Below are 26,028 nucleotides of genomic sequence, written 5' to 3'. Positions count from 1 at the left end.
AAGTTTCTGTTTGATAGTTAGTTTAATTAGGTAATGTAGGTTTTCCATAGTTAGTGTAATTAGTTAATAGTTAGTATAGTTTAAAATTGCCCGTCTATTGTGCTTTCATGTGACGGTGCTTTGTGGCTTTTGAAGGCATCCACTGTCTGCTCCAGCTGGGCCCTTCAGGCTTGTCTTGTGTATGTGTTTGCTGCTTGGGGTCCTTGACTCACATATGCCACTCCTGCCTCCCTTATCCATGGGCTCGCAAGGATGGTTCGGTGTCACAAGGGCCTTGGACTGTCATATCTGTGGCATGCCTGGTGCTGTGTGACTTGTGTTTACACCCCTAGTGGGGATGATTTTGGTGTTATTGTCCACTGTTCAGCTTTTGCTAGATGGGGTGTTTCATGATTAATGTGTACATTCATTGCTATGCATTGTGTAGTATGTTTCTTATCTTTACTGTACACGTGCTTGTTGCAATTCATGCTGTAGATAGTGTTACACACTTTGGATGTGAAAGACGGACTGATGGTGTGATTTATGCTGTGACTCTCTGACATGGTCAAGTAATGAGATGCCTGGAGAGACACACACAGATGACTTTGAAGCATTAATCATGTGTTTCATGCCCTTTCTGCAGGGGGATGAGCCTCCAGAGCACCTTAGCCAGCATACGTGGCCCATTGGACGACGGAATTCTGGACACGTTTGTTGGTGCCCACATGCACATGTGTGCACAAGCAGAGGCACAGGGATTGCAGACCTACATCCTAGAACTGCTGACGTGTTCCAAGGAACTCCAGGCAAGGTGAGCAGCACAGGGGGGCCACAACACAGCAAAGCTTGCACCAGGCGAGTTGCACATGCAGGTTTAGTCACAGCACTGAGGGTGAGCTTGGACGAATATTGGTGTTGAAGCACACAATGCAGCTCAGATGTGTTGGTGGACTGATGGCTGTTGATTGTAAGGTTGTCTGGGACACCTGCAAGGGCAGTGGCACATAACCTCCGGTACACCAAGGTCCATTGAGGCACTTGTATCAACCATGTAGCCTTCCGAGACATGGAAAGGGGCAGCTCACAGGGACATACAGCAAGGGACATACTCGGGTGCAGTGCATTTAATTTCCATGTACTTTATGATAAATGCACTGCCAACTTTGTTTCGGTCATGGTGGTATGCAACTTACTCTGAAGTCATGGCTTGCTATATGGGTCTGTCTGCTTACCCAGGGAACATTGCATGTTGTGTGAATTGTGACACATTGGTGTTCCATTTGCCACGCACCCACCGGCGGCTGACTTACTGCATTGACTGTGTATGACCCGTCACAGGGGTAATGTTATATATGGGCACGAAGCATCTACACCAGATTGTCTGTTTGTAGAGTAGTTTGTTGCTATGGGGCATGTTTGGTGGTGTGTTTTTGTGTAATTGGCACATACAGGTTGTTGACGGTGGCTCTCTTTGCAGCATTGCAGTGCTCCTGTAACCAGACCTGAGAGTGCGCAGGCAGGAGGCCAGCACTCAAAACCAGAGCTAAGTGTCTTGTTGTTTTTCTTTCAAACTGCTCTGCATAGGCTTGCTGGGGGGTGCACTAATGCATGGATGTATGTGTGATTCAATTTGGTATGTTTTTCTCCCCCTTATCACCCGGAATCCTATGCAATTTTGAACCCTGTACCCTCTACCCGGTGTTCCTGCTTCCCTTCCTATCCAAGCAACGTTCCCTAACCCTATTTCCCCGCTGGGGTTGCGGATGCCTGTGTAAGCCCCGAACTTGCAGTTGCCAAAACCCTAGAGGGGGTGGTTGGTTCGTACCACTCCTAAGCCTGGACTACAGAAGGCCATGACAATGATGTCCAAGTTTGTTTGGATTGTGTATGTGTTCATGCAGGTAGTACATTTTCGTGCATTCCCTACTTTCATGTGTCATTCCTCCTCCCCTCTCCTGCCACTCATTCCAGTTATCCAGTGTGCCAACACCTGTCCCGACTGCATATCCCTGAACCTCCTTCCCCACCAGGGCCTCAGGGGCCTGTGTGAGTTTGACCTTGCAGGCACCCGGGACATGGTGGGGGTGGTTTTTTCGTGACACTCCCGCGCCTGTACACGGGACCTGTGACACTACACATCCGTTCCTGGTGCATCATCCTATGTTATGTACCACACATGGTTCACATCCTGTTGTGACATTGTTTTACTGTGCTACCTTGGTTGTTGCATCATTGTGGTAGTACTTGGCCTTTGTGAGGTACTGCTACGTCAAGTCATCTACTGGAGGGTGTTTGGGTTCATTTTTATGCCTTGGATTTTGTGATTTTGGAAATGAGTGTGGATTCTGAGGGTGCAGGCACCTTTTTACACACAAGGTGGGAGATGGTGACGAAGGGTAAAGGTGATATTGTGGCCAGGTTGAATTGAGGGTTGAAGGCTCCATGACCCAGGTGCAGTTGTTCAGTGGGTCATGGTCATTTGTGAGGGAGGGGGGGGGGTTGTTGTTGATAGTTGCCTTGCCCTGCAGTGTGATGGGAACTCTGACATTGTAATGGTGGTATCCTATGTACATGTTGTGTTGTGCTGATCAATGCCTGTTCATGTGTTGTGTTTACCTTTCAGGTGCAAGGGGATAGGTGTGGTTTGACATGCTGGGGTGTACACATGGTGAATGTTCACATGTGATGTGTAGAGAACACTGATGGTCACTTGAGTGCACATCCATATGTTGAGTGCATGTCCTTGCAGACCCACACACTTGCACTCTGATGCACTACATGTACTCCCACCCTTGCATATCCACGTGTACACTGTTTGCCTTCTGGTGGCCACTGTGACCCTGCAGCACATGTTCTGTGACCAATTATGGATCCTGTACATGCCTAATTTGCTTTTTGATGTGGTCTGTCGCTTAGATGTGATGTTCAGGGTGTGCATCACACACAATGGCTGTTCACTGTGATGTGCGCTGAGCAGTGTGTTGCAGGAGTAGGACACAGCACACAGAAGCTGCAGTGTTGATTTTGCAATGCACAATGTGCATGCAGACTGGCATTCATTGTTATGTTACGTCTACAACTCTTGTAATGCATTTGGAAATGACTTATTTTGGGTGGGAGGTTGTTGGTCAGTCATTTCATCTGATTCCAGGTCAGTGATCATTGTCTGATGCCACTGTACATTTTGGACATGGCAATGTGTACCTTATTGTTACTTTGTTGGTGTATGGGTATTGCTTGCCATGTCATGTTGTGGTTTGGGAGGGTTTGAGTGACATAACAGTGATGGCCATAGCCTGTTTTGCAGGTGTGTGTGATGCACACCTTGCATGTCAGGGTCATCTGCTTCTCAGAGCAACTAGCTGGGGATAGATCTCTCTCCGCGGCAGGGCCCTCCCTCTGGAACAGACTTCCTGCCTCACTTGAACTTGAGGGGAACCATCTCCGGTTCGGGAAGCACCTCCAGACCTACCTCTTTGCTTCTGCTTTCTCTCTGCCTCTCCCTTGCGGAATTCTTCACTGGAACTGCACTGGATCTATAACTGGGCAACTCTCACCGACCTCGGTCCCTGGCCCAGCCTCTCTCCACTTGCACTGCCTCCCTGGCAACCCCTGCACTGCGGTACTGTCTCTCTATCCCTACAGCCCCCCCTTCCCAGCACTTGTCTGCACTTACCTTTGCAGTTGCCACCAGCTGACCTATATATTTGTTTTTTGGTCTACTTCCCCTGTACTGCACTCCCCCGCCTCCCCTTCCCCTTGCACTTTTCCCTTCCCCCTACCCCTGCACTTGCACAATCTAAATGACACCTGGCCTAGTAGTACCATTGTCTGTCTTCCCTTGTTCCCCCCCCCCTGCCTCATCGCACCTTGAAATACTTGTGTATAGGCCATATCATGTCATATGTCATATGTGTGCCTTTTGGTCACACAGGATAGCTTGTGTTTAAGTAGCTAGGGATGCAGACGATGTGGCACTTCCATGGCAACTATCTCAGGGTGGTAGGGTTGTGACAGTTGACTGTCTCTTTGTCATCATCGATTGTCACCTGGTATGTGCCAGGCCTGTGTGCACTCCGCAGGGGTGGGAGTTTAGGTGAAAAATGTGGCCACAAGCTGGGTCCGGGCTTCCTCGCCATGTGCCCTGTCCCCTCCCATGGGCAGCACCTGTGCCTGAGGTTGGGGTTGTGGGGGCACCACCATGTCCACCGGGACGCCCTGCCGTGTTGCAACATTGTGCAGGACACATGCTGCCACAATGATCCTGCACACTACTGGTGGTGCATAGAGTAGTTGCCCGCCAGAGCGGTCAAGGGAGCGGAAACGTGACTTGAGCACTCTGAATGTGCGCTCCACTATGGCCCTGGTTGCAATATGGGCGGCGTTGTATCTTACCTGGGGTGGTGTAGTGGGGTTCAGGATTGGCGTCATCATGTGGTTGCTCAGAGGGTAGGCACTGTCCCCTGGGGAAGTGATAATAGTTGAGATTATTAGGGTTTGGGTATTTGTCTGTGTGTGACTTGCATGCATCTGCACGGGCAATTGTACTCACCTAGGAGCCATGTGTCGCCATGCTGCCCAGCTTTCAGGGCCCGGCTCAGGGCGGACATTCTGTATATGAAACTGTCATGGGTGGAGCCAGGGTAGTTTGCATAGACAGAGGTGATGATTCCCTTTGCATTGCATACCACCTGTACATTGATGGATTGCCAGTGCTTGCGGTTTCGGTAGATGTGCTCAGTGGCCCTAGGTGGATGTAGGGCCACATGGGTGCAATCTATGGCACCGAGCTCTTTGGGGAAGTGTGCCACCCTGAAAAAATCCAGGACAACGGCCTGCCTTTCTGCGGGTGTTCTGGGCATGTATATGTGCCTGCGGACTGAGGGGCGTGCTGTCATGATTGCCAGTACCTGGTGTAGGCAGCATGACTGTGTGGCTTGTGAAACCCCCCCACTATGGCAGTAGTCCGCTGAAATGACCCAGTGGCCAAAAAATGCAGGACATTGAGCACCTTCTCCAAGGGGCTCAATGCTTGGGAGCAAAGGGTGGGGGATGTAAGGTCATCTTCCCACTCCCTGACCAGGTCTAGGATGATGTGGGGTGGAAACCTATACCTGCCATAGACCTGGTCGTCAGGCATCCCAAAAAGGCTTGTCCGTGGTGCGAAAATGCATGCCCTGGCTGTTCTCCTCCTCCTGCGGTGCACCACGATCAGTGCTGCGACAAATGGGGCATTCATCGTAGCTGTATATACGTGTTTGTTGTTTGCGCGCACTTTTGTACTGTGCGCGGGGACGCTTCCGCCTGCCTTCGTGTGGCGGACGCGTTGACGCCTGTGTCCGTCTTTTGCCGTGCGCGGGTTTCCCGTATTCGGATCCATGAATACGGGTTGTTCGCGTGCATGTGGGCGTTCCGTGTAGTTCCCTGCAGTACTTCCCCAGTGTTACGCCCACTGTTCCGCTCACTTTGGTTGTGTGCGCCGCTCTGTGTGCGCTTTTGCTGTGCGCGTAGCGCACGCCGTGTATGCCTGCGTGGGCCATGGCTGGATTGGGCGCACAGACAGCGGGAAGCACGTGCAGCGTCTTCCTTGAATCGCACGCGTGCACGTGCGCTGCGTTTCTCACGCTTGCGCTCCCTTGCGCCTGCTTGCGCATTGATTTTCGGCGCACGTTTGTTCCATGAATCGGCCCCTTAATTTTCGAGGACCTGACCATAAATCATTGTAGTTTTTATACTTAGAGATTTCTTCCTGCATTTCGATACAATCTCTTGTGTATAGTTTTTTCTTGGTTTTGGTGGGATTAGTTAATAGATCCTCTTTGGACTCGGTCAGATCGTCAAGAATGCCATGACAAATTTGTTGCAATTCCATTAGTGTTTGATCAGTCTGGTCTATCATTGCCTTTTTGAGGACTCAGAAGCCTCCTGTAGATGTCTCCTCCCAACATTTTCGGTAGAACAAAATTACTTTCCACTCCACTATGGCTTTTAAAGAATTTAAGGAAAATTATCTACTTGTTACTTGGACTGGAAGCAACTTTGGGAGTTGAAGCACTGATCACCAAAATATCCCTTCTAGGCTAGGCCATATTTTTGTTTATAAAAAGAAAGACGTTTCTGCTCCATAGGATAAGATGAATCACTTTCATCCTATCGTATGTCACCAGTGGAATGACAGTGAATCTGCAGTATCTTTTTAGCAGAATTGTTCGTTGCGCTGCCAGATTGTTATTGTTTCTCCTCATTGACTCAATTCTCGGAGATTCACAAAATAGTTGAATGCTTTGACTTCCAATTCTTTTTTCCTTCCAATGACCACACAATCTTTTTCTTATAACGCCTATTGTTTGTTGCATCCAATCTTAACATTTGCGATTTAAATGGATTAATTGTTAAATTATTACTTTCTACATAGTCTTGAAGGGCGTCGAGCTGACACTGTAACCCGATTGGGGTCTGGTCCATCAAAACAATGTTGTCTGCATATAGCAGTCTCCCTATCAATGTTCCTGCCTTTTTAGCAGGGAAAGATCGAATTTGCAGAAATGCTTCCTCTACATCTGAGACAAAGAGATTAAAAAGTTATGGTGCCAGAGGGCAGCCTTGTTTCAGGACCATATTGATGGTTATTGCTCCGACAATAGTCCCATTTTATCCAGACTTACTCTGATGACCGTTTCTGTTTATAAGTCTTTGATGTTTTCCAGGATCAATTGAGGGCAGTTCCATCTTGCCAATTTGGTTTTCTAACCGTGTCAAGCACCTTTGACAAATCAATGAAGGTTCTCTGTCTCTTTCTTCTTACAGTTCTGGCTTTTAGTAGATTAGTCAGGACAATGTTTAGGGGAGTCCCTCTCCCCTTCACAAAACCTGATTGCCACTGGTCTCTATGGCCTGTTATAATACTCCATGTTATTAAATATTTGGGATTGCAGCAAAAACTTTGCCTGCCACATCAAGTAGGGCTATGCAATGGTAATTATCCGGGTTCAACCTCAGCCCTTTTTTGAAGATTGGCACGACTACCGTTGCCTTCCATGAAGTTGGTACTTTTTTCAGATGTTAAAATGTACTTGAAGAGATGACGGAGAAATGTTGCCCATTCTATTGGATTTCACTTCATTATTTCGTTTGTTAGCCCATCTGGGCCTGGAGCTCTGGACTTTTTTACATTTTTATTGATATTCTCTATTGTGTCTATTTCTATCCAAAGTTCTGCCTTTTCTTTTATATTGATCGAACTCCTCACAGCCAGTGTTCTTTTTTTGCATTTGGGTGTAGAATTCACACCACACAGATGCAGGTATGGGATTTGCTGTCAGGGTTTCTTGCGGGGATTCCACGTCGTTCGTTGTTTACCACATTTCTGTTGTGTTTTTTGTTCTGATTTTTAACAACATTTGCTCTGTGTCTTGGTTTAGCAATGGTTTTTTTATGCAGATAGAGCGAGTTTAATATTTTTGTTTAAGCTTGTCAATCACGTTTGAATATCGGTCTAGTGCTTTCTTCTTTAGCCGATTGAGATTTGTTTAATGCTTTCTTCTTCTCCACTATCTGTGTATCGTACGCATGTCGGTGTGAAATTGGCATGTTTCTGCCTCCTATTTTACTGTTTGTTTTATATTTCTCAAATAGGGGTACATAATCTATGCTATGTTTTCCCTCTTGGCCATGTAAATTCATTAGATTAGCATTCAGTACAGGGACTTTTTTTGCACATATTCTCGATTTGTTTCTTCCCAAATGTATTGAACCCTTGTTTCCATACAAGGTTCTTACATTGTTGCTGATGTTATGGCACGTCATTTCAGTAAATCGTGGTTACTGGCCAATGTGGTTTTCATTTCCAAGGTTTTTATTATCCCTGATATATTGAACGAGGTGCAAACGTAATCCACAATTTTCGCTGAATGAGCTCCCTTCCAGGTTGGTCTGCCTGGGATGTCCCCTGAGGTTACTCCATTCAGGATTACACAGTCTCTTGAGTCAATCAATTCTCTCCACAGTAAACCTCTTTTTTGCTTTTCCATTGTAATTAATAAATCGTGTTCCATGCCTTGATTACCAAGGTCTAAACACATGCAACTTAAGTCTCGGACGATTATCAGTAGAGGGTCTTGCCATTTCTCCCTCAAGTCGTCCAACCTTGCCACTATGTTTACTGGTAGAATGTGGTTCATTGTGATTAGCGGGTTCCAATATATGTTTAACAGTATCAAAACTCGTGTATTTCCCACCAAAACTTTTTCACTCTTTAACACCACAATCTGTATATAAGGTGTTGAATAACAGTATGCAGAAGGGACCAGTTCAAGTCGTTTTTATGGTGACCAATAGGTCCGACATTGGTCTCCCTTTCAGGCCCTTAAGAGCAGGGTTTAATAAGACCCAGTAGCCGTAGCCTTCCAGTATGGGGGTTTCTTTCATCCATGTTTCTTGCAGGCAGATAACATCAAATTCCTCATTTTGTAATTCGCCTTTATTTAGTAAGTGTGAGAATCCTCTGGTGTTCCAACTGGCAATTGTCCACACCCCTCCTGAGTCTCTCCTTTGGCGTTATTGATTTTGCATTTTTTCAGCCAGGAGGTTTACCCGCCATTTCCACTTGGCCTCGTCACCCTCTTTTCCTTTATTTGGTTTTGCAAATTTGGATGTGATTTAATCTCTCATGCTTTTCCCCTTTGCTGTAGTAAATTTTATGTTAGATTTATGTCTCTCTGGAGTATGGGGACCATCTTGCTGTTTCATGTTTTTCCTTTCTTTATCTTTCACTGTCTCATAGCTTTTTTTCACAAAGGTCAAAGCCCATTGGCCTTAGGTGATGTGCTTCGTCCAGTAACAGTTGTTTTCCTAGTCTTGAGACAGTGTGTAGGAATACTTTATCTGTGCGGTCTTCTTCGTGGAACTCTACTATAGCAGGTCTTTGGATGTTATCAGTCTCAGCACCGGGATATGGTGTAGGAATCTCACCACATTTTATCTGTCTAAGATCAAGCCATCGTCAAAGTGCAGCATCCTTTCCAAGCTAACTCCTTGTTGGTGATCGGATGAGTTACGCTTTTCCTTTGATGTCGTTCACCCGTTTTTTTCGTGATCAGCAGGATGAGTGCTTTTCCCTGTTAATGGCATTGTCAATGGTGATTGATTCTTCCCTTGTACTTTCAGACTCCCATGAGGTCTGTTCTGTTTGTGCCTCTCAGTGGTCAGCTTTCTTCCTTTTGAAGTTCATGTATTTGAGATCACAGTGGGTTGCTTTCTGCTTTGGCGCCTTCTACGCGGCTTCTCTAGGTTGAATTCTTTGCTGCCTTGGGATTTTGGGCTTGTTATTTTTGAGGCACGCCATGTTTATCTTTCCATTGTGTTTGTTGGCATTTGCCCCTATCTCGTCCTACCATGGTGTCAGCCATTGCTAAATTCTCCCTGCTAATTTCAGGCTCCTCAGACATCCTATCGTCTTCCTATTCATTGTCTGTTGTTTCTCTTTCAGATGACTCACTACCTGAAGACGTCTGTTCTTGTTCCGAAATCGAGTAAGTCGAATAAGTCCATCAAGTCAAGTTCTGAAGAATCGTCTTCACTTAGTTCACCTATTTTATGTGTTTTCTTAGGTATTTCTTTCCTTTATTTCCCTAATGTGTCCAATGGTCTGTTTTTTATAATGTTGCCTTCTTTTGGCAACATTACATTCTTGATGAAAGAGCAGCTCTGGTTAGATTTTTGTTTTGGTGGTATTATTTTATTCTTCAGTATCTTGGCTACTAGAATTTTTGTTGCTCCTTTCTCTTGATATTTTTCCTCCAGTTTTTTACCCGTCTTTGGAATCTCCATTTGTTTTTTTTGCTGCTTCTTTACCTCTTCTTGTGAGGATTTCACAGATGTTTGAATCATGCTTAACTTTACTGATTTATTTGAATCCTTTTTGAGTTTCGAATTCGATTTCATCGGAATCAATCACCCTCCTATCCAGACCTGGTGCTTTGTGGTTAGACATAAGTCGACTTCTGTTTATCGGTTGGGTTTTGACGACCGGCCTGTCGGTCGGTGAGTCTTCTATAACCGTTTCAGCCCCTGGCAGGCCGTTTGATTGTTTGTGTTCCACCTGAACTGTCTTTTCTTCAAGGGTTAATGTATTCTGTTGCATTTGTTTCACATCGCCCACGGTTGAAGAGCACTGTGTTTGATTAGCCTGTTTCAATGTTTCAAGTTGGATAGTAAATGCGTTGTTCTTGTCAGTTTACTGGTGATCAGTTGTGTCACACACTCTTTGGCCATTTCACTATTTGTTGAGTTTTCTTCTATTTCTATTTCATTCAAAATGTTTAATTTTGCAGCTGTCTGCAGCTTGTCCAAATTTCCGCTTGGTGAGGTGGCCATTGCTTGCCCTATCACTGATTTTTTTCTGTCCCTTTTTTCTTTCATGATTGGATCCAGTATTTTATGCAAGAGTTGTGACAACCTTGCAGTGCTATTATCCATGTTGTTCTGTATTGCTGATATGAAGCCTTCTATGAATATCATTTTGTGGTGGGCCATTGCAAGTAAATTAGTGTGGTCTTTTAAGGTCCCTGCCACGTCTCCATATAGCTTCATGAATGGGGATAAAATTGGCGACATTGTGGATATCAGAAGAAAATTATCGCCATTGTGGCCACGTGATTCAGTCAAATGCTCAGTGCTTTGTTTAATTCTCTTCTGACTCTCTGCTGTCGTTATTGCGGTTTCCTTTGGAGTCCCCGGCTTTCTGGTTTTGGATTGATTTAGTTTACGTGTTTCTGAGGTTTGAGTGGCTTGTTCCTTTAAAACCACTTTTAAGTTATTTCTTTCAGTTTGAATTTGTGGTGTTGCAGCATTTAATAACCCTAAATTGAGTTCTGCGTTCATACTTTCCATGTGTCTGGAGGTTTCTAATAGAACCTTATCAGGTATTTCGTGTTCCACCCCGTTAGCCTTTGGTTGAATGATTTGGAAGCTCATCTCATTTTGCTTGTCTTTGTTTCTTACAGGTCGTAGGTCCTCAAAGATGAAACCTTGTGTTATAATGTTTCCAGTCAGTCTCTGTGGTTTCCATATGTTCTTTTTCTGCAAAGGGCACAAATAGGAGTCCCCTTTCTGTTTTGCCTAGAGGCCACTGCTGTTCCTTATATATGGGAGACATATTCCTTGATTTTGACCTACTCCACCAAGAACGTGGGTTAATTGGCTTCTTTTGTAGATGTGTCTTTTAGGTGGACTAATGGAGTGTCTGCCATCCCTTTTGCTTTCCATTCCTTTGCAATTAAAGACTGAAACAAGCTCCCTCCCTCTACCTCCTGGGCACTTTTTCTTTTCGTGGATAAGCCATCTTTGGGCCAAAGTGCGGTTTGTACTGACACTTCAGCCACATTCAGTGTCCTAGTCAAGGGGTAGTTAGCCCGATTCTTGCTTGTTGCGCCGGGGTGGCTAAAGTCGACCACCCCATTTTGGCGAGGTCAGGGTTTTAGTCCCGGACCCCGGCTGCATGGCCTGTTCCCCGATCTTGTTCTCTGCGTCTTTCCCTTTGGGAGCTGATTTATTGGAGGTTTCAGTATCGCACGTAGTGGGCATCTGCCCTAATTCCATTCTTGTTGGAAGGTCGTATCCCTCTGTGGCCTCTGCTCTACGCATGACCATCTGCTCTACAATTGTTCCTCCTAATTGGTGCAGGCTCAGTTTATCGATGTATTGTGCTGTGCTCACCCCAATGTTTACTTTAATGTTAAACGGGCATGCGCTTTTGATGGCATCAGTTATTTGGACGTCTACACAGCTAAGTGGGGTGGGTAATGGCCTGGATCCTGTTGAAGTCAAGCTACATCCCAGCCACTCCCCCTCAGGAAATGGGTTGTCACTGACCTCTGTGTTATTTCTAATCAGGCGTAAATGTGGCCGTGATCTTAATGGGCTGATTAGCTGTGGGAGTGAGGCCACGGACATTCTCTTTGCTGTATATGTACTTCACCCACTTCCCACTTACCGTCTGTTCCGACGTCGAGAGGTCTTTTTTCTTCTGTCCTCTGTCACCTGACAACGGCCAGTCAGCAGACACTCTGATAAGCTTTGCTTGCTGTGCAGGTGTTGTGTGCTGGCAAGCGGAGGCAGAGCATTCCAATGCCAGTAGTAGAGAGAGAAAAGAGAACCACAATTCCCTCAGGTATCCGTGACTTTCCCAAAGTTTGAAAAAGTTCAGCAGCGTTCAAAATATAATTGCTCAATCCAGACACAGGTTAGAGTCTGTAGAACACGGGACACTCAGCAGACACTCGGCTCATTTTCAAGATGACTACTAACAATGAGCCTGAAAATGTCCTCAATAGATGCCAGTTATCTTCTCACCCCTCCTTCCACCCATTTATTTGCCTCTTGCTATCCTTCAGTTGCAATTTCTGTCCCATGCTATGCTGGTAGTTACTCATTGTCTTCCACTTACTGTCATTCTTTGTAGTCTTTTGCTCCTACTATTTCTACTGCATACTTAACCCTCAATTTCACCGTCCACTACCTACTGCCACTCTACTGCATCTTCTCATCAATGCTCTCTAATTCCTACTCCACTTTCAATAGTATCCTTTACTATCACTACTACTACTATTACTTACACCTTGTCCCTCACTCGCTATTCCACTGCTTCCACTGCTTCCACTCCCAACTACTTCTACCTTCACCCTTACCACCACTAACACTCCGCTGCTCCTATGCTTCATCTAAGCTGCACACTTTCTGCTCTCACACTTAAACACTCTACAGACCCCTCTTAACAATAGCATCTGCTTTGCCATGTCTTCTGGAGTTAGGTGGCTGGGGTTGTGCTGCTCTCTGCACCCTGCAGCAAGATACACTTTGCTTCTCCTGTTGTCCATTGACTCTGGTGCTAGTTGCAGAGCTGCTGGTCTCTCTTTGTCCTGTTGCTGCCTGCAGGCCGCCATCTGTGCAGGTGAGGTATGGAGAGGGCATGTCCACATTCAGGCAGCATGGTTGGCTTGGGGATGGGTGGACTCACTCCCTCCCCCTGACATAGCCACAACGCTGGCCCTGTCACATCTGCTACATTAAAATTTCACTTCCTTAAGGTTGTTTCTGGGTGCAGGGCTTTACAGCGCAATCCAAGCCCAGTGAAATTCTGAACAACCTGTGCACGTGACATAAACCACCTCCTTTGGAGGAGTTTTTTTATTACACTCAGAGGTACTTAACTGCACACTTAGAATTCACATGACTGGCGTTCTGGTTCTCAGGCAGATACACCTGGGATATGTTAGTGGGTGGGCTTGTGCCTCAGATGGTGACTTTCTATATCCTCAGACAGCCTTATGGGCACTAGTGTATTTGCCAACCAATGATTCTGGTTCCTGCCACCTCCCATTGCATGCTGTAGCTCCTATGACACTGACACAATTATGGTTGCCATTCAGCATCATCCAAGGCACCTGTACATGCAGGGACGCAAAGTAAAATGCCACCAGCTTTCACACGGTCTGCAAGATCCTACCCAGAGAGTAAGGATATCTATGGTAAATCATCTCTAAAATCCTCATCCCTCTTTGCTCATGCCCCTTGAGGTGTGATAACCAACCTTGCGTTCCTTGGTCAACTCAATAACAAGCAGTTTTAGTCATCTTTATCCTCAGACACTTTGTTATGCCTCCACCTATGTTCTCACCGCCATACTGCAAAATAGACGATAGAAGATTGCCAAATTCTGCCACTGTGAGGGAACAGGCCATACCGAAAAATTATAACGACGTCTGAAAGACCCTGACGGAAAGTACTCCCAAGGGAATCCTATGCATTCATCCAGGGAGACATCAGTGCCCCATGGCAATGCAAAAGGCATACATTTTGGGTCTTAACATCATGCAAAACAAAACACAATAACATTCATCAAGCAATCATCATTTCAAAATGTAATTCACCCCCTACAAAAACTTAGTCTATGCACGTATCTTGGAAAATCTATGGGTGCTTTAGCAAAGTATTCTTGGTATAGCACTGTATTTTACAAATAATTATTCTGACATTATTCGATCTAGTTTTAATATAGTAAAATATCTAGTGCCCTGTGGCATTTTTCTATAGTCAAGAATGCCAACGGATGGACAAGATTGAATGATCCTCCAATGTAGTTTGATACATTTTGATTAAAAACAACAAAAACATCAGTCGAAATACATTTCAGACCATTTGGATACTTCTTTGGTGTTGCATTGGCATCTGCGAAACATAAAGGCCTAAGGGGAGTTCCATTTAAAATGAATGCACTACAGGACACTTTCATTAAATATACCTACTCATTTGTGAACAGTTCTGTGATACAGTTTTGGGTATTGGAAACATGCATAATTCACATTTACAGTTCTATGTGTATTTAAAAGAAACAGCTAATTTTCTAAATTGAAAGGAAAAAAGGAATATTGGAGGCTTCCAGCACTGGACCACCAGTGGTTACAACGCCTCTGCTCTTCAGGCCCCATTGACCTTTGGCAATCTGAAACTACCTCAGCTGCAAACAAACTGAAAATTAATTTGTTTTCCTTATGCTTTCCGAGCCCCTTGCTTGGCATGCTAATTAGAAATAAATTGCATGACCCATAAAGAAAACGGTAGGAAACCTGAAATGAAGGAATTAGCCAACACTTAATGCCCCGACGTAATTCCATGTTAAATATTTCAGAAAGCCTATAAATAATTAAAGCTTCACCACAGTAAATGATTTCATATTATGTTAATAAATAGCCCCCTCCTCGATTCTGTTTAAGATTCTAAATGACAAGCTGAGTAGTTTAAACACAGCAAGATCCTGCTACGAGATAAGAAACGTTTCCATGTTTCCATGCTATTATTTTGATCGTTCACGTGGATTTTAGCACAGAGGGGCGTTTAGTACTTCAGCAAATAGATGCACAATAAAGCAGTGCTAAGTGGTAAAGCCCAACATGAAGCACGTTTTATTTTGGTCTGAACAGTTGATACTTATTCAGCCTTTGTGAATTAATTAATGCTTCATGTTATGCCAAAGATGGCATGGAATACACAAAGTGGTGGCTTGCCACTATGGGTGTGGGGGGGGGGGGGTGCAGCGCCCTCGCCTGAGTGGCAGGAAGTACAGGACACCTGTGTGCTTTATTTACACGAGGGACTGTCCTGACGGCCTCTGAGCAGGTACTCATACCCCGATATGATTTCTTTGGGCTTGCAGTAAACGAAGCGCATCATATTTGTAGGCAGTGGGGCATCAAAAGTCTGCCGCTGCCAACTCTTGTTATTGTGCTAATAGCGAAGACAGTCTGACTGACAGAAAAGGAGTCCTCTTTCTGTCAGTCCGCTTTTCCATGTTGCAGCAAAGGGTGGAGGCCATCCTCCATGGCCTCCACCCTCCACCTTTCCATGGTGTTCACCCTCCCCATGCACCACACCACAACCATAGTGGTGGTGTGGTGCATGGGGAGGGTGAACAGGTACGTTTTTTACAAATATATTGTGCATGTATGTTTGTATATATGGATGTTGATGTGTTTGTGTTTACGTTTGCGAACATGCAAGGAGTTGTCTGAATTATTTATGAGTGCATGTGTAAAAGTGTTTTGTGTGTGTGTGTAGCCGGATAATAGCGCATATGTTTGCTTCACCCTTGATGCACAATCCTATGTATCAAGTGGCCAGTCTAGTCAAGTAAACACAATTACATTTGATGTACCCTTGATGCGCATGAAGGGTAAAGCAAATATGAGTGTTATTAATGGGTTAACCCTTAATTTTGCTTTACCCTTGATGCACAGTAAATAATGCCATGAATCATTAAGAAAGTATGTGCAGGCTGGCACTATGAACAGTGCCAGTCTGCATATATATTCGTAATGTGGCATGACATGTTTTGCTTCACATCAAGGGTAAAGCAATCATGATATGTGTTATTAAATGGCTAGACTGCCAGTCTAGTATTTTAGCAACACTTGATGCAGATTACTATGCATCAAGGCTAAAGAAAACATGAGTGTTATTACTTGGTGTCTAACACTTATATTTGCCTTACCCTTTGTGCATACTACTGGATACAATTAACATTATTGTTATTACTTGGCTGGACTGGCCTGCATTTAATGTAGGCAAGTCAAGCGATGTACCAACACTTAGGTTTGCTTTACCCTAAATGCACAGTGACATATGCCATCTCAAATTAAGAAAGTATGTGAAGACTACCACTACTAACAATGCCAGTCTGCATATAGTTAATTAATGTGGCATTGAACGTTTTACTTAGGATCAAGCATAAAGCAAACATGATAGGTGTAAATGTGTGGCTAGGCTTGCTATATAATTGGTGCCATATGCTTTCTGTTTGTGGCATGGCATTTTTTTTTACTTTTCATCAAGGGTAAAGCAAATAAAAGTGTTACTCTGTGGGTAGACTGGCTTTAATTGATGCCTCCATTATGGCCATATATTCTTAATGTGCCATGACGTTTCTGTACTGTGCTTCAAGGGTAAACGCACACAGTCTGTCCATATAGCCAGTTATTTCTTTGTGTGGGATGGCATAGTTTACTGGCTGGGAGTCCTTATATCATAATGCTGGCACAGATTGGTTCAGCGACCAGGGTCACCAGGGATATATTTGACCATAGCCAGCGTAAACATGTTTACAATACTGGCATAATTTGTGGGTAAATGCATCTTCAAAATTTGTCGGAAAATGCTCATATGGACTTTTGGTAATATTCATCTATTGTTTTATTTTGTTTTTTCTTGTGCTACCACATGAAAAGGATTGCAAACTGTGTGGCTTTTCCCAAATTCTTCACCAAATTTGCTATAAAATGCACAATTTTAACACATTCCTTTTCACATGTTCTCCAGTGGAGAACCCCCCTAAATCCTCCTTGTATGGCTAAGGCTTCCTCACTACTCTCTGCCTCTCTTACATATTAGACACAGCAATGTACACCCCTCCATCATCTGAATTCACCAGCTGCCACAGGAAATACACCAAGCCAACCTTGCACTAAGAAGAACCACTTAAACCAGCTCGCACTTTTCATTTTTGCGTAGTCCTCATCATATTTGATCAAATCGTTCACATACATTGTTACCTTAGCATATATTGTTGATATTGTTTAATTCAAATTAGGTTGAGCTTTAATCCTTGGACTTTAAAATATAGAGGTTGAATAACAAAATATGATAGAAGAGAGAAAAGATAATAATAGGTCAATAGGCTACTAGACAATATTTAAATTAAAGCAAACAGTACTGCAGAGTTCCATTTTCCTAATTTGGCTGCAAAACACTCTTTCAGTGCATTAGGCACACTGACAACCAATAGTGGGTACCATCCCTGACACTAGGTAAGTGCGAAAATTAGGCGGCTAAAAATACCTCTGTACAATTATCGTTCGGAAATAACTTTGCAGGATATTAGCATGTACACACACTGATATAACAGCATGCGTTTTGATGAACGCAAATCAATAACGTTCTCAATTGGCCATAAAAAACTTACAAGTCCCGAACTACATTGCCATTTGTTCCTACCAGAAAGGTCAGCATTAATTCCATACCTGTTTGCTAAAGTGAGAGAAGGAGGTTATTACATTTATATTGGCAACGTAATTAACTGTCCTGCCACCAGCACCCTCCAGTTTTGCTACTGGCTGTCTTAAAAAAAATAAACATTTTTGTAGCCGAAAGACAGGGAGCCCAACAAAGTTAGACAGAAAAGCATGGGTTTGGATGAGGAGTCAATGGATAATGAGTTCACAGGAAGCTGTGGTGTCATCATTAGTTTCATGGTGTCATAAACGGCGTCATCCACAATGGGAAAGTCGCTTGAAAATAAAGTGCATAAAAACAGTACTACATTTCTTTGCAAGTATGATTACACAATTGTCACTGCAGTATGATTCACTTTCGAGATATCACGTAGAACTGTAAAAAAAAGATCAACATTCCTATTAAAGTACTTCGGAACATCTGGGACAATGAACAACATAATAACAGCAAAAACATGTAAAGCAGATATTTAAAAAAAAAAGTATTCTGTCAATGTGATGTCTATTGCACCATAGCCCAGCCATTGTAGATCGTGGTAAGCATCATTCGGAAAATTGGGACTAAGTGAAACAAACTTCCCGCATTTTTCAAAGGCATGAGTGCAAACTATTCATTGTACATTGTCTTATCTTATAATGATGTTTATAGATTAGAAGCTTTTGAAGACACTGTGAAAAAGAGGGACCGTATGACTCGTCTTTATACTAATGGAGCTAGAATCACAGACAGGCAACATTACAAAATTGGCCACAACTTTAGTCTATTTCATAACACATTGGAGACATGATTAATGCTGTATCTGTCTGCCAGTGTGAACGTCTGTTCCCCTACCTTAATGTATAACAAAGTTGAAGGATATTATTACAGAAATACGTCAGGTGTGGGGAGGGTGATGAAGCTGGCAAGGATGATTCATAGTTTACTTCGATATTAAAAGGTTCCTTCCCCTTGTGAGGCCTTCACTATGCTCGCATGCTAAAGGCCCTAACGTGTATTGTTAGTTTAAATCATAGTAGAAACTGTTGAGCATTTCCCCTGGTATCATTGGCTGAAGGTAATGCTTGTAACTGATAAGTAGGACAGGGCATGCGTGCCGTGTAACTACTGAGCTTACGAACTTTGATGTGCTTGAGGTAACTAGGCTAAGGCATGGCCTACCATTAACAGACTACGCTGGATTTGGCCGGTCCTTATCTCCTCTGTCCAAGTGTGTGTGTTGCCACAGTTGGAATGTGAACTGAATGTTTTTCTCTGTATATTCCTTGAGTGTCAGTTGGTTGAGGCTGGCTGAGAGAAATGGTGCCGATGTACGTCTCACAGTGTACCTGTCCTCTGTAATCTGAATCTACATATACACATACTGTATACAGAGGTGACCACATGCTCACGCACACACTGATATTCACACTAGTTAACAATAGGCCTCTCATCTCAACTAGACCAGTAACTGAACAAAAAACAGCTTGACAACGCTTTCAATTGCTTGACAACTCAACAAAAGATACTCCATGAGATTACTGTTTACGGGACTGCACTGTCAATTCCTTAAAAAGGACAGGAAATCCAGATCTAGTGCATGGAGGACAACCAGGTACTGGCGGCTCTCCGGATCAGCCATAAGGGAACCACACCCACAGCAGGGCACAGAGCTCTTCTTCTGCCATGATGCAGGATCCGCACAACACTGTTCCTTTGAGTCAGTACCTGCCACACTTGACAAACCGGTACCCAAGGGTACGGTTAGACCCTAACCCAACCTCCATGACAGGACCCTTGAGCTGATCCGTCCCCAACAGGTCCCCACGTGAGCATTCACAGACTGCTGTTGCAGCAACCCACAGCACTGAATAGCTGCTCACCGCCTCTTTCTGATGCTGGAATCTGGCCAAACCTAATCATTCGCGTGATTGCCCCCCTCACCTTACATAAGGACAGGGCCCCGAAGCGTTGCAGCATTGTCAGCACACTCTGAATACGTCCTCTTCCTGGCATGCACAATGCACTCCGAAGAATCAGACCTCTGATTTGTACGAGAACATGACAGCCGCTCCGCTGTTGAGCCTCCAGTCGACTCATCATTTGCAGCAAGAACATGGTCGGCATGACCCGGTAATGCCCGGAACAAGGTCGGCATGACCCGGTAATTGCCCATTCCATGGACCCGGTAAAAATTCATTACCGGCGGCACCCATGCCCTTAATAAGGGCACAGCTACCACCAGGGTCCTAATGAGGCCCATAGTCTTTATGGCCCGATGTACTGCACCTCCAAAACCCCAGCAGCAATTCTCTCCATGGATGTCTCTTTGCTGACACTGCTGATTCCTGCCAGATGGTTCTTGTCTGGGCACTGCACACCCATTAGCCTGCAATAACCTGCCCATAGGTCTGTTATTTATAGTTGGCTGCCTCCTGCAGTCAGTTATCTACAATGTCCTGCACATCATCTGGCAGCTCTAATTGACAGAACTCTCAAGATCTTCCCCAGGAGGCTGCCACTCTGAGGCTGGCACTCTTCCTTGGCCTGAGAGATGGTCTTCTTGATTGGGGGTGGGAGGATGGCCGTGTATGTGCCTTCCTTGTGCTGTCCCTCCAGCACAGCCCTTTCAGGTCCTTAAATCTCATCATCAGTGATACGATAGGGGTACCCAGGGTCACAGATTGCACTTAGTCCAGTGTAGGAAAAGATAACTTCTTTACTTAGTTGGAGTTGCAGATTACAAGAATAGATTCAGGTTACACAGCACAGGGACTATGGGAAAAATATACTGGCACCCTCTCACTCAGCCAGCCTCAACCAACTGACAATCCAGGAACATTCAGAGGGAAACATTCACTCCATATTCCAACTTTGACATCACACACACCAGGACAGAGTAGATAAGGAAAGGCAAGAAACAACATCATGCTTGTAAATGATAAGTAGGACTGGGCATGCATGTCCTGGAACTGCTTAGCTTAGGAGATTTTATGTGCTTGATGTAACTAGTCTAAGGCCATCATCCTACCATTAACATACTATGCTGGTTCTAGCTGGCTTAGACAATGAGCCACTCATCGGGGACAAGAAACATGTCAAGAGGAGTGAGAGGAGTGGTGGGGGGACTTATGCCCCTCGCCTGAGGAGTTGAAAACCAGAGGTTGTCATAGTCATTATCATGACCCTAAAGGTGACTACTATGTATTACATGGCGCCATGGAAATAGAAGACAAGCTCTCATGATAATACACTGAACTCCTTTGTTGTACAGTAGATGGGAATAGAGTGCCGGAAGGCCTATATTGCCCTTCACGAAGACTCTGGATTGAATTTCCTGAAGGTTACAGGGGAGCAGAGCTGGGTAGTGAATTGGTTGTGTTTTGGGTAAGGATGGGATGCCATCAATTTGTCTTACAAGAACACATTGCTAATAATAGACATTTGCCTTTACATTCACTAACAGCTAAATCTTCTGCATTTTCATCACATTTACAGATTAGCACTGTGACTCGGACTGGTCATGAAACATTGTACAGGCTGTTGGGTTTCCCCCTCCTGAAGAGCCCTCACATGCACCAAGAATAAGGTATGAGTCTTTGTTAAAAATGTCAAGTGGTTGTCGTGAGGTCGGTGCGCATGCATGTGGAGCTGCACAAGGGAGCTGAGAATTTTTCGGGATTGATGGGCAAAAGGGGGACTTATTTAGGGGATACACAGAGATGGGATGAAATGTATGAGTTGCATATTTTAGATTAGTCATTGTATTCGTCTGCTTTATTGCTGTATTTCTCTCTATTGTTTATTATTTCTGACCTGGAATGCATCTGGCAAAATATTGGGATTGACATCTTTGTTAGGGTAGTTGTATGAAATGTGTAGGTCAGGAATATATGTCTAGTATGTTCATCCAAATGCATTTAGGGTCTGTAAAGGGAAGGTGGCTTTAAGAGACCTCTATATAGTATCTATATTTTCAGTATTAGAACAGGGAACAGATAAAAGGGGAAATTGGCAATTGTAGTACCAGGGCCCAATTAAATAGGGGCCGACTAATCATTGCAGGTTGAGTGTCTCTGGTTTCCTGTCCTCTTCTTTCTAATTACTGCAAAGGAGCGCAGTTACACCGCGATACCGCCCGATGCTATAAGTGTTACCGCTACACAGTCCGGCGCATTTTGAGTTGTATCACGAGTGGCGGTTTGGCTGTAAATCCCCATTCAGTCCATTGGACCCAATGGGGCTGGGGTTGCGCTATTAGCGCTGGTGCAATTAGTGCCACACTAATAGTGCCGAAAACAGGTGGTAATTGCCGATTTTTACCTCTAGCAAAAGGTGGACATAAATCGGACACCGCCCAACTCGAGATTTGGCCAACCCTTAAATGCATCGGTAAAAGCGTTACTGCCACATTTAACGGCTGAGCCCAAACTCGTGATGAAACACTGAATGGTACAGGACAGCTAGTAACAGAGCAACTGGTAATTGCGTGAGTGATAAAAAATAGGGCTAGAAATGGGCAAGTGACAGCCAAAACAGCCAGAGGAACCAGCAAATAATTGAAGGAACTATTCATCTAGACAAATTGGGAGCACTCTGAGAGGTATTAGAAGAACAGAAAGGGAAGATAGTTCCAAGGCAATGTGGAGCATTAGCAACGTGGTTAGAGGAAGCAATAGCATGATGTAATGACTACATGATTAGGGGGTTAAGGCGAGCTAATTACAGATTAAAAGGACAAAATACATACGATCAAGGGGAGCATCAGACAGAAACATGCACTTGAACCTTTTGATAATAGGATGAGAAAGCTGAGGCTGAACAGGAAGAGCAGAACAGTGTAACCACTGTGAATATCTTTGAGTTTTGTACTAGCATGCATGCAACAGTAGGAGCAGGACAGGAACACCCTTGGCAGTGGCCCAGAGGCAATGTAGTATGCTCAATTGCAAGCACCTCAGCCAGTTGAGGCCTCTTTGCCCAAGAAAATCGTGGTTTGAGTGATTAGGGAGCTGCAGGGAGACATGTGTTTCTTGGCACCCATCCCTTCTATACTCCGTGAGTGATGAGAGGAGTGACACTCTAGGAGAGAGATTTGCATGTCCTCTAAGTAAGCACCTCTTTGATACAGGCCAGCCGGTGATGGAGAGGGAGGGCAGCAACAGCCAAATCTCATTACCATACACATTCCATGGACACCATGTGATTTGCATAACTTGGCAAAGGAATTGCCAAATATTAGAGAAGAATATTAGAGAGGAACCACGTCATTGTATGGAAGAGCTGCATATGGTCCTCCAGTGCTACACCTCCTCATGGGCTGATATGATCCAGCTCACGAGGATGGTCATACCTCCTGAGGTAAGAGAGTTGTATAATGTGAGAATTGCCAGATCAGTATCCAGGGACAGGAGACCCATTGGTTCAGGTTAAAGAATAGTCTTTTCAATCCCAAAGGTCCGTCCAGGGAAAACTGATAGGTCTATTCTTTTTTTGTTTATGTGTTTTATTGAGGGCATGAACAACCAATGCATTTGCATAATAGTTCTTACAAAAATCTGAAACAGTCTGTAAACAATAGCCGTACTTAAGTAATTTGAGTTATTATATCAATAATTAAAGCATTGAATTAAACAAAGCAAGAGATATATATGGGAAGGGGAAATGTACAACAGGCGATACAGACAAGAATGTACGGAAATGGGGAGGATAAGAGTGGATTGATGAAGAAAGGATTAGGGTAATCTTCAGAACTGAAAGATTGAAATCATATTAAAACAGAGTATTCATTTGAAGAAAAGACATCTAAAAATATTCTCCATTTCAATTCCAACTGGTGATATGATATTGGGGTTGAGGCTCCAATATATGCAAAGCATATGGAGTTCCACCAGATTTTATGGTTAATTGAGTCAGATTTGATTTTTACCAATTGGTTGTAATAACTTGAACTGCAGTTAAAATAAACATCAAATAGTATGGAAGTCGATGTGATGTTGAAATAGGGCAATTCCTAGTTATAAGATTTTAAACTGAAAAGTTTCCTTTAACTTAAAGATACATTTTAATGATGCACTACACATTACTCCAAAATGTTTCTATAAATGTGCAGTCTATAAACATATGTTTGAAGGATCCTTCTACATCGTGACAATTACAGCATGTATTGTCTAAAGAAATCTTACACTTAAAAAGCATAACAGGGATTATACAAATCATATGCTGGAAAAAGAAAGGAGTTGGAGTTAGATTAGCTGAGACAGTTATGGTTGATGTTTTTTTTCCAAAAAGACAGACATAAAAGGGTTAATGAACAGTCATGTTGTCATTTTTGCTGGGCTTTCCATTGAGAATGTTCCATCAAGTCCTTAGTAGGATCTTTATGAATGAGGGAGGCTGAAAACTGAATTTAACCAGAGGATTCTTTTAGAAGCTGCACATTGTCAACAATAGCATTAATTAATAATACAAATTAGAGGTAGAAGGACTTTGGAGTGGCAGATTTTGCTCTTAATTCATTAAAAGTTAGTGGTATGCCCTGATTACAAGGTTGGCGTACATATTTGATTCCTTTGAATATCCAACGTTTCCAATAAATATCTTTATACCTTTGATCCAGATTTGATTGTTTAACCAAATGAATTGCGATATCAATTCGGAGGAGATTGAAGAGATAAGATATGTTCTAATCTGTTTAGCAGTGAACTGAACATTAGTACATTTAATAAATCTGTTTTTGTAGTAAGTAAATAACATTCAGATAAAGCAAAGGGCGGTCTTCCGCCTCCAACTCCCTTAGGGTCAGTCGCTTCTCCAAGCAACAATTTGGTGGTAGATCTCTTTCTTCAGCTGGGGCCTCCATCTGGAACAGCCTCGCTGCCTCCCTGAAACTTGAGGCGAACCATCTCCGGTTCCGTAAGTGCATCAAAACCTTCCCTTTTGCTTTTGCTTTCTCTCTTCCTCTCCCCTGCTGAACTCCCAGCTGAAACTGAATCTGCACTGGTCGGCTGGTTACCCTCTGATCTCAGGCCCAGGTCCCCTTCACTGCCAGTTGCACACCTGCACTTCCTCGCTGACAACCCCTGCACTTGAGACTCTTTTCTGTATCCCTACAGTCCCCTTACCAGCACTTGACACCTGATGTCTGCACTTACCCTGCACTTGCCACCCGCTGGCTCCACGTTTTACTTACTGCTTTTATGTATTCTATTTATTTTACTGTTGATCCTATGTACTGCACTGCCCCCTTTCCCTTCTCCCTTCCCCTGCACTTGCGTGATCTCAATGTCACCTGGCCTAGTAAGATCATTGTCTTGGTCTTCCCTAAATAAATGCCATTTCATATCACAACCATGATATTTTCAACACAAAACCCATGTCAGAGGATCAAAATGTTCAACTTGACAAAAACCAGTTCTGTGCTTGCTTTAGAATGAAGGCAGAGTGAAACTTAGTAGAAGAGGGAAATCCCAACCCTCCACACATAACGTTCCTTTTTAATTTACTAAGGCATATCCTGTGTTTTTTCTTACCCCATCTTTAAGAAATGTACATGGAATTGGGACATCATAAGCATAAGGTGTATAAAATAATTGGAGAATTCCTAATTTTAATGGATTGGAGGCGACCCCAACAGGATAGATATAGCAGGGACCAGAAATGTAAGAGACTATTGATTTTGGATAATATATTGTTGGTATTTTCTTTATTATCATTTTTAAATGAAGAGAAAATGTGCAGACCTACATATTTGATTTTCTCATGGCACCATTATATGCCATACTGTTGGACAAGGTATTTAGTGCAGTGAATTTTCACGGGCAGCATTCCTGATTCAGCCATGTTTAATTTATATTCTGATGCTAATGAAAAATTGGATACTTTTTCGAGTAAGTTGTGTACGCTTGTTTCAGGGTTTTTAAGGAATAAGAGGATATTATCAGCATAAGCTGCCAATTTAACTTGTAAATCCCCAAAAGTTACTCCTTGGATGTGTGGGTGCATTTTAATAGATTTGAAAAAAGGTTTCCGCAGGGGACGAAACCAGAAGAGGGTAATCTAACTCCAGGGAGGGTGGCAACTGTGCCCCAACGCCTCCGCAGAGACCAGGTGAGCGTAACAGAACGCAAAGCCTCAACAACTCTCTGCCAGGGCGTTATGGAAACTTCTGAGACAGATCTGTTGGCCCAACTACTAGGGAAGTTATGGGCTGAAGTACACGCCTCACAACAAGAACCCAGTGCATTAACGCGGGATCTTATTGTAACTTGGTAAAGAACTGATAATTTAGCAAGGCAGGTGCTACAGGCACAAGCAGGACAGGTTCCCTTGCCTGGGATAAGCCACGCTGCTCTGCCACAACAATCCACACCAGTTCAGGTAGTCCTTCTAGGGGCAGTGCCCGAATGCTTCAATTGTGACCCAAACAAGTTTGCTATATTCATGAACCAATGTCACCTACATTTCTTATGCAGACCGGGAGCCTTTCCTAATGATCAAGCCAAAGTG

The sequence above is a fragment of the Ambystoma mexicanum genome, chromosome 6q, assembly GCF_040938575.1.
Source record: "Ambystoma mexicanum isolate Mex_15411 chromosome 6q, UKY_AmexF1_1, whole genome shotgun sequence".
NCBI lineage: Eukaryota > Metazoa > Chordata > Amphibia > Caudata > Ambystomatidae > Ambystoma > Ambystoma mexicanum.
This window is presented reverse-complemented; position numbering follows the sequence as displayed.